This window comes from Photinus pyralis, unplaced genomic scaffold, assembly GCF_008802855.1.
Source record: "Photinus pyralis isolate 1611_PpyrPB1 unplaced genomic scaffold, Ppyr1.3 Ppyr1.4_LG4, whole genome shotgun sequence".
Taxonomy (NCBI): domain Eukaryota; kingdom Metazoa; phylum Arthropoda; class Insecta; order Coleoptera; family Lampyridae; genus Photinus; species Photinus pyralis.
Genome location: NW_022170511.1, coordinates 10,059,339 through 10,069,269, shown reverse-complemented (window position 1 = coordinate 10,069,269; position 9,931 = coordinate 10,059,339).

Sequence of the window (9,931 nt, the reverse complement as noted above, 5' to 3'; positions counted from 1 at the left end):
TTAAATTGGAAGTAATAGGTAAACATTATTAGCACAACGTTAGTAATAAAAATTGAAATTATAGACAATAAATTCTTTCAATTCAATTATGTTGACTAAGGTCGAGTATAAAATAATACTGCATACAGTAATATATGGAACGCCGTTTTAACATTTAATGTGCAACAATAGTATAATTTTAAAGTAAAGTTTTGCCCGAATTTTTATTATCTTAATGATAAAATAAAAAAAAATTAATTTTATCTTAATGATAATTTTAAATCATTCTTTTTATCTTAATGATAATTTCACATAATTTTTTTTGTCTTGTTGATAATTTTAATTCCATTCCGAAATTTAAAATTACCTGAGATAATTGTAAATGGCTATTTCAGCCATTTAATATTATCTGAGATAAAATTAAATGGTGCCGTTCGCTGCTTTTCTCTCTTATTCCCTATAAAACAGCGTAGTTCCATCTCAATGACTTGCAAAGGTCGCCATTTAAAATTATCTAAGATAATCGTAAATGGCGAAGAATTAAATTTATCTTGTTGATAATTTAAATTTTGCTATTTAAAACTATCAACAAGATAAAAAAAATGATTTAAAATTATCATTATGACAATTTCACATTTGACAATGATAAAGTTTAAACAAACTATTTAAATTTATCTTGTAGATAAGTATAAATAGAAGAATTAAAATTATCTACAAGATAAAAAAATATTCATTTTTATTATCTTGATAAAATTTCAATCAATCAAGGTAAATTTGGTTCTTCCGCCATTTACGATTACCTTAGATAATTTTAAATGCCCACCTTTGAAGTCATAGCGAGATGGAAATATGCTATTTTATAGGGAAAACTTTACTTTAAGATTATAGTAGGTATTGTTGCACATTAAATGTTAAAACTGCGTTCCATAGTAATGTATGGTTATTATTCGGAGGTAAATAAACAAGAGCATGAATTTTAATCGGCTATATTTTTATTCTTACACGACAGTTTTGTTGCAACGGAAAAAACTCGAGATCAAAAGCGTAATAAAATCACGACTTTCGCTAGAGCGGTTTATCTTATGCTTTAATTGAGAGTTTTCTCCAGGAGACAAACTTGGGCGCGAATTAAAAACAAAAGTTACCTACCTATTCTGATTTAAAATCAAGGACAATTAAATTTCACGTACTTATGTTTATCGCTGATAATAAGCTAACTAGCGTTTAATCACTTAACAAATCATCTGATTGGTTAGAATTTGAGATGGTGTGCGGACAATTCGCGCCCTGATAATTCGCTCCTGGACAATTCGCCATCAGGACAATTCATCCCCCGATAATTCGCTCTCGGACAATTCGCGCCCGTGTAATTTGCTCCCAGAATTTTCGGTCCCAAGACAATTCACTCCCGGAAAATTCGCTTTCGGAGAATTCTTTAATAGAGCGTTAGTTGGTTTCATCGTTGATGAGATAACCTATCAGCCTCACTACCGGATACTCTCCAACAAAATATGAGTTGGTGACTCTTCTTCGAAGTTAATTCTCTAGAAAATCGGTTACTCGAACTGAAATTAACTGTTTCCGACTTCTCATGATTTTGTGAAAAACATCTATCTAATTTACCTAATTCATCAGTATAATTCATAAACGATTTGATCTCAACATGCATTCCTTCCGGGTGCTATATGCTCTGGGAGCGAATTTTCCGGGAGCGCATTTCTGGGAGCGAATTGTTCGTTGTTCGTGCTCATTTTTGAGAATAAAAAATGCGCTAAAAATGTAAACAATACCAGAGAACCTTCTTGTTTGTTTATTTAGCGCAATACATCGCATTGAATAAATCAAATTAATTGCGGCGAACAGTTCATAATAATAATAATAAAGCTTATTTAATGTTTTGTCGAACAGCCTATACATACATAAGTCAATACAAAAGCAAAATAAAAATATTACAAATGTAAGAACAAACAAAATTATAACAACAATACTTAATTGTCACGAAAAGAATTCTGCACTGAAAAATTCCTCATACGAGTAAAACGCTTTATCAATAAGAAATGCTTTAGTTCTTGATTTGAATAAATTAAAAGTGCGCTTATATACAGAATGTGACCAGTAAAGTGCAAATCATATGCGATTATTCGAAATTTTCATTTGGCTTCAATTTCCACTTTCGCATCGAGATGAAAAATTACAAAAAACTACGCCCTTGATTCACATTATTAAGCGGCACTCGGCAGAGGTACCTATAATCAGTAATCACCTATAAATATGATATATGGGATTTACCAAATTTCAAAATGTTTTGCAAGTCAAACTGTCCGCAATAATTTCCAATCACCAAGTATATGAAACGTATAGCAATACCGTAATGTGCTGTGTTTTTGCATTCGTTTTAATTCCTAAATCTGAAAATATGATAGATTTTACTTTAATGTAATTTAGTAAAGGATATGAATTCATTTAGAATTCAGAACATTTTCTTGCATATTATGCAAAGCCAACGCCCACCCCGTTACCATTCCAGCAGCATTAAATAAATCAATTTTTACATATGTGGTAGCCGTATTTGAATTTATATAGGATTTAAAAAGATCATTATTTTGCATTAACAATGATAGGTATATTATATGACCGCTACTAAATACCGTTGTTAAATAAGTTTTATTATTCCCAAAATAAAAACTTTGCAACCATTTTATAACAGTGCATAAATATTTTGACAAAAAAACGGGCATTTCCAAACAGATTTAATTTAACGTTGATCGATTAACGAGCGAGGAAAGGAAGCGTAATTTACACGGATTCCGAGTTTCATTCAACTCTTCCCGGGTATCTAACGCGGTTACAAAAAGCATGTCTGCAACATGAATTAGGTACTGATTGCTACGCCACTGTATACCTAGCATAGTATTTCAGGCTAAATTATAAACAACGTTTTACATAAAATAATCAACAGCTCGGCCTGTAACTATTTACACGCTGATGGTTTTGGTTTATGTCGTAGTCATTACGTGCAAATGAATGGTTTGAAATTACATTTATCTTCCATTAAAATTTTACAGGGATGAGCTTTTATGAGCAGTTAAGTATGAAGACATCGTTTTATGAGGGCTGCTTAAAATAAAACCAACGCAAACTTAGAAAAGTACTTTTGTTAAGTAGATAATTTTGTTTAGATTGAGGAACACATGTTTGGGCACTAGCTGTACTAATATACAGATGTCTCTCCCAAAAACAAAAACTTGTTTATAGAAATAGCGTAAATGTCAAAGCGTTAATTGGTTCATTTACATAAAATCTCCTGCAGACATATCTTGTAATAGCTGAAATGCGAGGAGAAATTTGACTAGCTAGAAGCAGTAATCAACCACAATTTTCCTATAAAAATGTAAGGTATCCACTACGGTTTTGTCGTTCTTGTGCAAATTATTTTTGACATTATTTTAATATCTTCAAGATTTACTTTCACAGCAGCCCCCCCCCCCCCAAGTATATATTTTCAGATGTCATTTTGGATATTTTTTGACGTATCATAAATACTTGGCGCCCTTATGGTTCACGAGTTATTAAAATTTTTAGAATGAAACGGCAACTTATATTTACATATACTTGACTTTGTAAAATTCGAAATATTTTAGATCTCATTTTTGTGCCCATTTTGTGGAATTTGTAGGACAAAAATTTTATGGGTTTATAGTTATTAGTTTTATAATCGAACTCCAGTTTCACGGGTAACAAGCGGCGTAAAGATGCACATCATTCTGGTGAAAATTAATTTTTTCCAATTCCTACTTCACACCAGTGCCGTTTTTAGGCATGTGTCACCTGGGCCCGGGCCCAGGGCTCCGAAGTCTTGAGGGGCCCCCAAAAGTTTGTGTGAATGAAAAAGTTTTAGTGCAAAATCTGTTTTTGTTTAAAAATATTTTTATTGGGGGTAAGGGGGGCCTCCACGAACGAATGGCCCAAGGCCCCGAAAAACTTAAAAACGGCACTGCTTCACACATACATTTCGTAAGGATTGAGAGTTTGACACTCCGTTACGATCAATGTTCCAATCTGTGTTCAGTTCCATGATTGCATCCGTGTTCGGGCATGGGACGCTTTAGTGATTCTGCACGGACGCTATTTAAGCATATTGTTCAAAAATTCATCAGTTTTTCATATTTGTATAGAGTAGCTACTCCACAACATTTCTAACAACTGACCAACTAAATGTTCTTCAACCTTTGATATTTTAAAAATGATATTCTTTCTTTGATTATTAGGAATCTTAAAAAAACGTAAAAAATTATTCTGATGCACTTGAAAGTTCTTGACAGTTAAGAAGTTCCGAAATTCTTCATAAAAATTCCAAAAACCCGTCAGAGGTTTCTAAAGGTTCTTTTTTGATATATTCTTTCTTACGATTTTTAACACCTGCACGTTAGTAGTTGTATTGGAGCAAAAAATTACCCCCCACTTTTTTTTACGGATATACACGTTTACAATTCTTTGAGGGTGATCTCTGTCAGCCTTTAGAGATTCGTGAAGGATGGTACAGGTATCTTCTTAGAAGAATGCAGCTTGGTTTACTGGAGACCTTCCCGCTCACTTTAGAATAAAAATACACTCCCTAAGAATTCTTCGGTTATTCTTTGTTTCTTCATTTAAAGAACCCGATTTAAAATTAAGTTTAAATGTACCTATACATTAAATATAAATAATAATATTTAGAAAAAAAAATGCAAAGGAATAGTAGATGGAAGTGTTCCGTATAATGTCGCGCTGTGGAGTTGAATTAGGGTTTACCACTAATAGCTTTCAATTTTTTGCCTAACATATCAACAAAATCAACAGCATCAATGCACCAATGTCTCTGAGTTTCTAAGACAAAAGACAGAAACAAATGGCCTGCTGCTAAAAGCATTATGCGGGTCACTCTGTAATTGGGCGCAAGCCTGTTGAGGGCCCAGAACAAGAGAGGGTTAATAAATAATAATAATTCCTTATTACGCAAAATTTTCAAAAATTCTGGACATATTTTTCAACTGTTTTTGTTTCTATATATTTCTTAGCTACACTTCATCGGTATGTTAACGCATCCGTGTCAAAGGATCTTCAAAGACCATTAATAAAAGTTCTCCGGAGATTCTTCTGAGGTTCTTAAAGAAATATAAGAAAATACGGAGCTTTTATTACACAATGTTCAAAAAAAAGAAAGAGGTTTTTCAAAAACATAAATGATGAGAGCGTATTTTCCTCCTAACAATATTAATGCTAGGATCAGGAAAAAAATACCGGTAAGCACTCAAAATTCTGTAGGTGCACAAAACAAAACACCTAATTATTAGCACTGTGGATTGTTTTTAATGTGCCTGACGTACCGCCAGCCGTATTCTAATACGGCGGATTTCAAGTAGTCGTATTGTAAAACAGGTTCTCTTTTAACAGTAAGACTAACAAGCTGCAGGCGAATCATAATACGCCTAAAAATTATCAGTCAAATTGTGAGATTCCCAATTTTTCGTGTCGTTTCACAATTCGCCTGGTCGTATTGAAAAAGCCTAGGTGTATTATAATGATTGATTTTGCAATAAGCCTGCGACACCTACATGTGATATTCCATTTAACTGCTTTCATAAATAAGAAAGATGGCATTGCGCATGCGCAAAACAACATTTTGAAAACGTCGTTAATTCTACTTATATTCGTGGTGTTTACATATAAAGTTTCATTTAAATATCATCATAAATAAAAAAGTTAGCATTGCAAATGCGTTAATCCAAATGTTTGACACTGCGCATGCGCAAAACCAAAAAATATGCACGGACCAAGCCTTTTCAAATGAGTCCTATATCGCCCAAATGGGATCAGTGGTGCAGAAGGAGTACTTGTGACGGACGGACAGACGTACGGACGACAAAGTGGAGCCAATAGCGATTTTTCACTTTGAGGATAATACGCTAAAAAGAATAGATACAGCGAAAAATCAAAACCGTATTAGGTGATTTCTCCACGATATAAACGGATAATAGTAGCATCATACAGGGAAACATTACACTAGATAATCCCCTTTCTGTGAATACATAAATAAATTCTTAATAAAAACTACCTGTACATTATATACAAGGAGCTCAAATGTCTCGTCAAATGTTGAAACTCTGCGGAAGTAATTTTCAAAGAAAATGGTTTTGTTTATATTCTCAGTTTTTTCTACGATAGCAAAGAGTGTACTCTTTGACGATAGTATTCAATCTTTTTACGGTACATCACGTATTTATATTAATATGTGTAGTGGAAGAGGAAATTGCAAATGTTATCCTTCTCAATTACCTATTTATAATCAACTGGTGTATCTAAACCCAACTATTGCTCTGCGTTGAATGAAATACGCAGTAGGCAGTAGTACAGTTGGAAAGTTATTGTTATTTAAAGTAGATGTTAATAATAAGAACTTTAATTACTGTTTCAATGCAGCACGTCATCCGAAGAGTGCTGTTGTTGATCAATTTATCGCTACAGAATTCGAGCATTTACAAAGGATTTCCCAAAAACTTCTACATAAATAATCCAATATAAATATTAGATCTAACACCAAGTAGCACAATACATTTTGGAATGCGATGGGCGTTTCAGACCCACAAAGTTGCCATATGTTTTATTGAAGGAAAATAAACTACAATAGGGGTAATTTAAATGTTATTGTCAGCGTATATGGGTGTCTATTTATAAATTATGTTTATTTTTGCGCACACTTAAGAGGAATTTATTATTCCAATCCCCATTAAGTTATTATAGGAAATAGTTTGAAAATAAAAACCTAATCGTTTATCAAGTTAACTTATAAAGAGTGTTACGCAATAAAATTAACGTGGCGTCCAAAGGTAGTAATAGCATGCATAATAACATGCCAAGAACGGTACTATGGTAAATAAACGTGTGATGTGAACGTATCTACCCTTAAACGAGTTGCTATTGGTTCTGTTCGACAAATGATGCGTATGACACGTATCGTTTGGCGTTACTACAATTAATATGAATGAGGAAAATTTGTTGCCGTTCAGTTCTCCATAACTTGAAGCAACAAAAGGAACAGCGCGTTGATTGGTACAACTCTTCACTATGACCATTGAATAAAAACACTATAAGAAGCCTAACCCCGTGGAAATAAAGCGCGACAGAGTTTGAACTGAGAATATAATGGGAACACTGTCAATAGAGTCGATTCTTGAACTGAGAAGAATGAGAATTTGCTTTCCTCCTATTTACCGCAAAGAGAGTTCGGGGTCACAACCAATGCGGGTGCAAGGGGATTTGTGAGATTTGTCGCGCTTTCTTCCATAAGCGTTAGGCTTCTTATAGTGTTTTTATTCAATGCTATGACGGAAAACTCTCCAGTCTTCTGAAGAACCATGAGGACCGAGGGCCAACTGCGGTACTTTGCATCCAATATTTCTGTATGTGCACGTTAATGAAGAAACTTCATCAGAGCTGAAAGGACAGCTTCATTCCGTCAGATATATGATTCCATATTTCCTTTCCTATAGCCTTTCATGGATGTTGACGGTTTTTAAAGATCTGTAGGTAACTCCATCTCAAAGCTTTGAAGTTAGAAAGAAATTTCTTGTTAAACTGTATGGAGGGACCATCGAACTTGAAAACCTCGAAATCCTGAGCTACCGCATTTTTTCCACAGCCGTGGTAAAACCGAAGTATCAACTTGCCAGACCACCACCATTCAGAAGTGCCGCAGAAGTTTTTTTTACATTTCGAGAAACGTTGCCTAACTTTGATCAGCTGTATTTCGGTTAATATTGGGTCTAAAAATTCGTGTATAGTGTTTTTATTCAATGGTACTGGTGAGGTGGGTGAATATTATTATTCTTGGGTAATTTGTAGTTGTAAGCTGCCAAACCGTAACCCATAATAATAAATCACTCTGTATACTTTGTAATCGTGTGTTGTATGAGTAACTAACATTATAAGTATAAAAAAGAATCACCTTTCTTTCGCAATTCGATGGTGGTATTTCGCCGATTAATACTTTCTGAGCTTGAAAATGATAGCCAATAAACACAACACAATGTAAGTAAAAATGAATCACATTTTATATTCGTCGTTGCCTGAAATGTCAGAACGTAGGCGGAGAATTCGTTTTGAAGAGATGCAACACTTTAGGGGTGTCAATATCAATTTATTAAAAAAATGGCCATTGATTTCCGTTTTCAAAATATACTCTTATAATAGCAATAATAAACCATATAGAAATAAACGTAGAACCCAATAAGGTGATTGAAAATTTACACATATCCAGAGAAGCAGCGCCGCTCAGACTGTGAGCTTTTTAGTGTCAGCGTTTGAAGAAAAAGTCACCGAGTAATGTAAACACGTTATTAGTATGTAATAAAGTATATAGTTATTCATTCGGGCAGTAATTCTCACCGCGGGGGTCAGAAAGACGCCCGCTGTTAAACCTCACCTTTAATAGTGTTATTTATGTTCGAACTGGGGGTCGCTCAGCACGGGTACTTTCGAGCACCTTTAACACATCTCAAACTACGATGAAAAGGTACTTGTTTGCTAATCCTTAAAATTTTATTTATAGTTATTGTTTTTGTTTTAAGCCTATAAATTAATTAGGTACCATGTAATTGATTATGTGGTGACATTAATTATCTACAGTTCCGTCGTGGGAATATCCTCAAGCGTCCTACTGTGGTAATATTCCTCAATAAGAAGAATCTATTAGTTGCAACTGGCTTGGTAAGCTACATTTCGGAGAATTCGCTTGATAATTCGTTACAATTTCTTTCTTGATGGCCATTTTTCACAAATAGCCTAAGATGTAAAATCTCTTGCTTGCATTTACAAATGGTAGTATCAAAAGAAACTTCTCAATTCGTTAGAGAAATGTTGTGATTTTGTTTATTTTTTCTTATAAAGCATAACATATAGGAGAATGGGATTAAGGGATTTGTATGGGTTTTTAGGTCTTTCTCTCCAAGAAGCGCCCTTAAACGGGAGTACCGGCTTTATGGCTCAGTGGTAGAGCGGTGGGCTATAAATCCGGAGGTCGGATGTTCGAACCTTGGTTGAGGTGAATTTTTCATCTGTGGCAGAGATGGAAATTACCTTGGACCAGTTTCGAGCATTCCGCCGGCTACTCCGAATTAGGTTTTCCTGCAGTTTTCCTAATTCGTAAGGTAAATACCGGAGTAGTATAGAACAGCTTAAGGCCTTCTGCAGAGGTGCAAGCCTCTTGAGGGCCCAGAACAAGAGAGGGATAATAAATAAATAAATAAATGAAGAGTATTCCCATTTCGACATAACTTGGTATCTGGGTATCCTCTTTGTACATGAAAATATCGATTCAAGAAAGCTACTCGGATTATCTTTTCCTTGAAAACTTCAATGATAGCAAGCAAAATACCTAAACCACGGTCTCAAATTTCGGCATCCTTTAAATGGGACAGGGGTGCGCTAAGAATCTCAGAGCGTACGCCGAAGTATTCTGTGAAAATAACTTCTTAGAACGTCAGAAATCTACTACAACCAGGAAAACGGTGTACAAGAAATAGAACGCGTGAACATCAACATTCTCGGTCTAAGTGAAGTCGAATGGTCTGGAACCAAAGAGTTTAGATCAAATTATTACCCAATAACCACCACGTCTTATGGGTCCGGAGGATAAGAGAACTCTAAGTAGATCTACGGTGTCGGAACGACTCGCACTACTACTGAGGACGCAACAAAATCACCCTGAACGTCCTCCAGCTCTACGCACCAACAGCGAACAAAGACGATTAAGAAAGAGACTCGTTCTACGACCAGCTAAGTAATACTTGTTAAAGAAGCACAATATTACGGTTATCCGTGTTGAATTTAATGCCAAAGTTGCCAAAGAATAGCCACCAAACCAAAACCCAGTAACCTCAGCACTACGGCTACGCTCTCCGATCAATAAAACGCA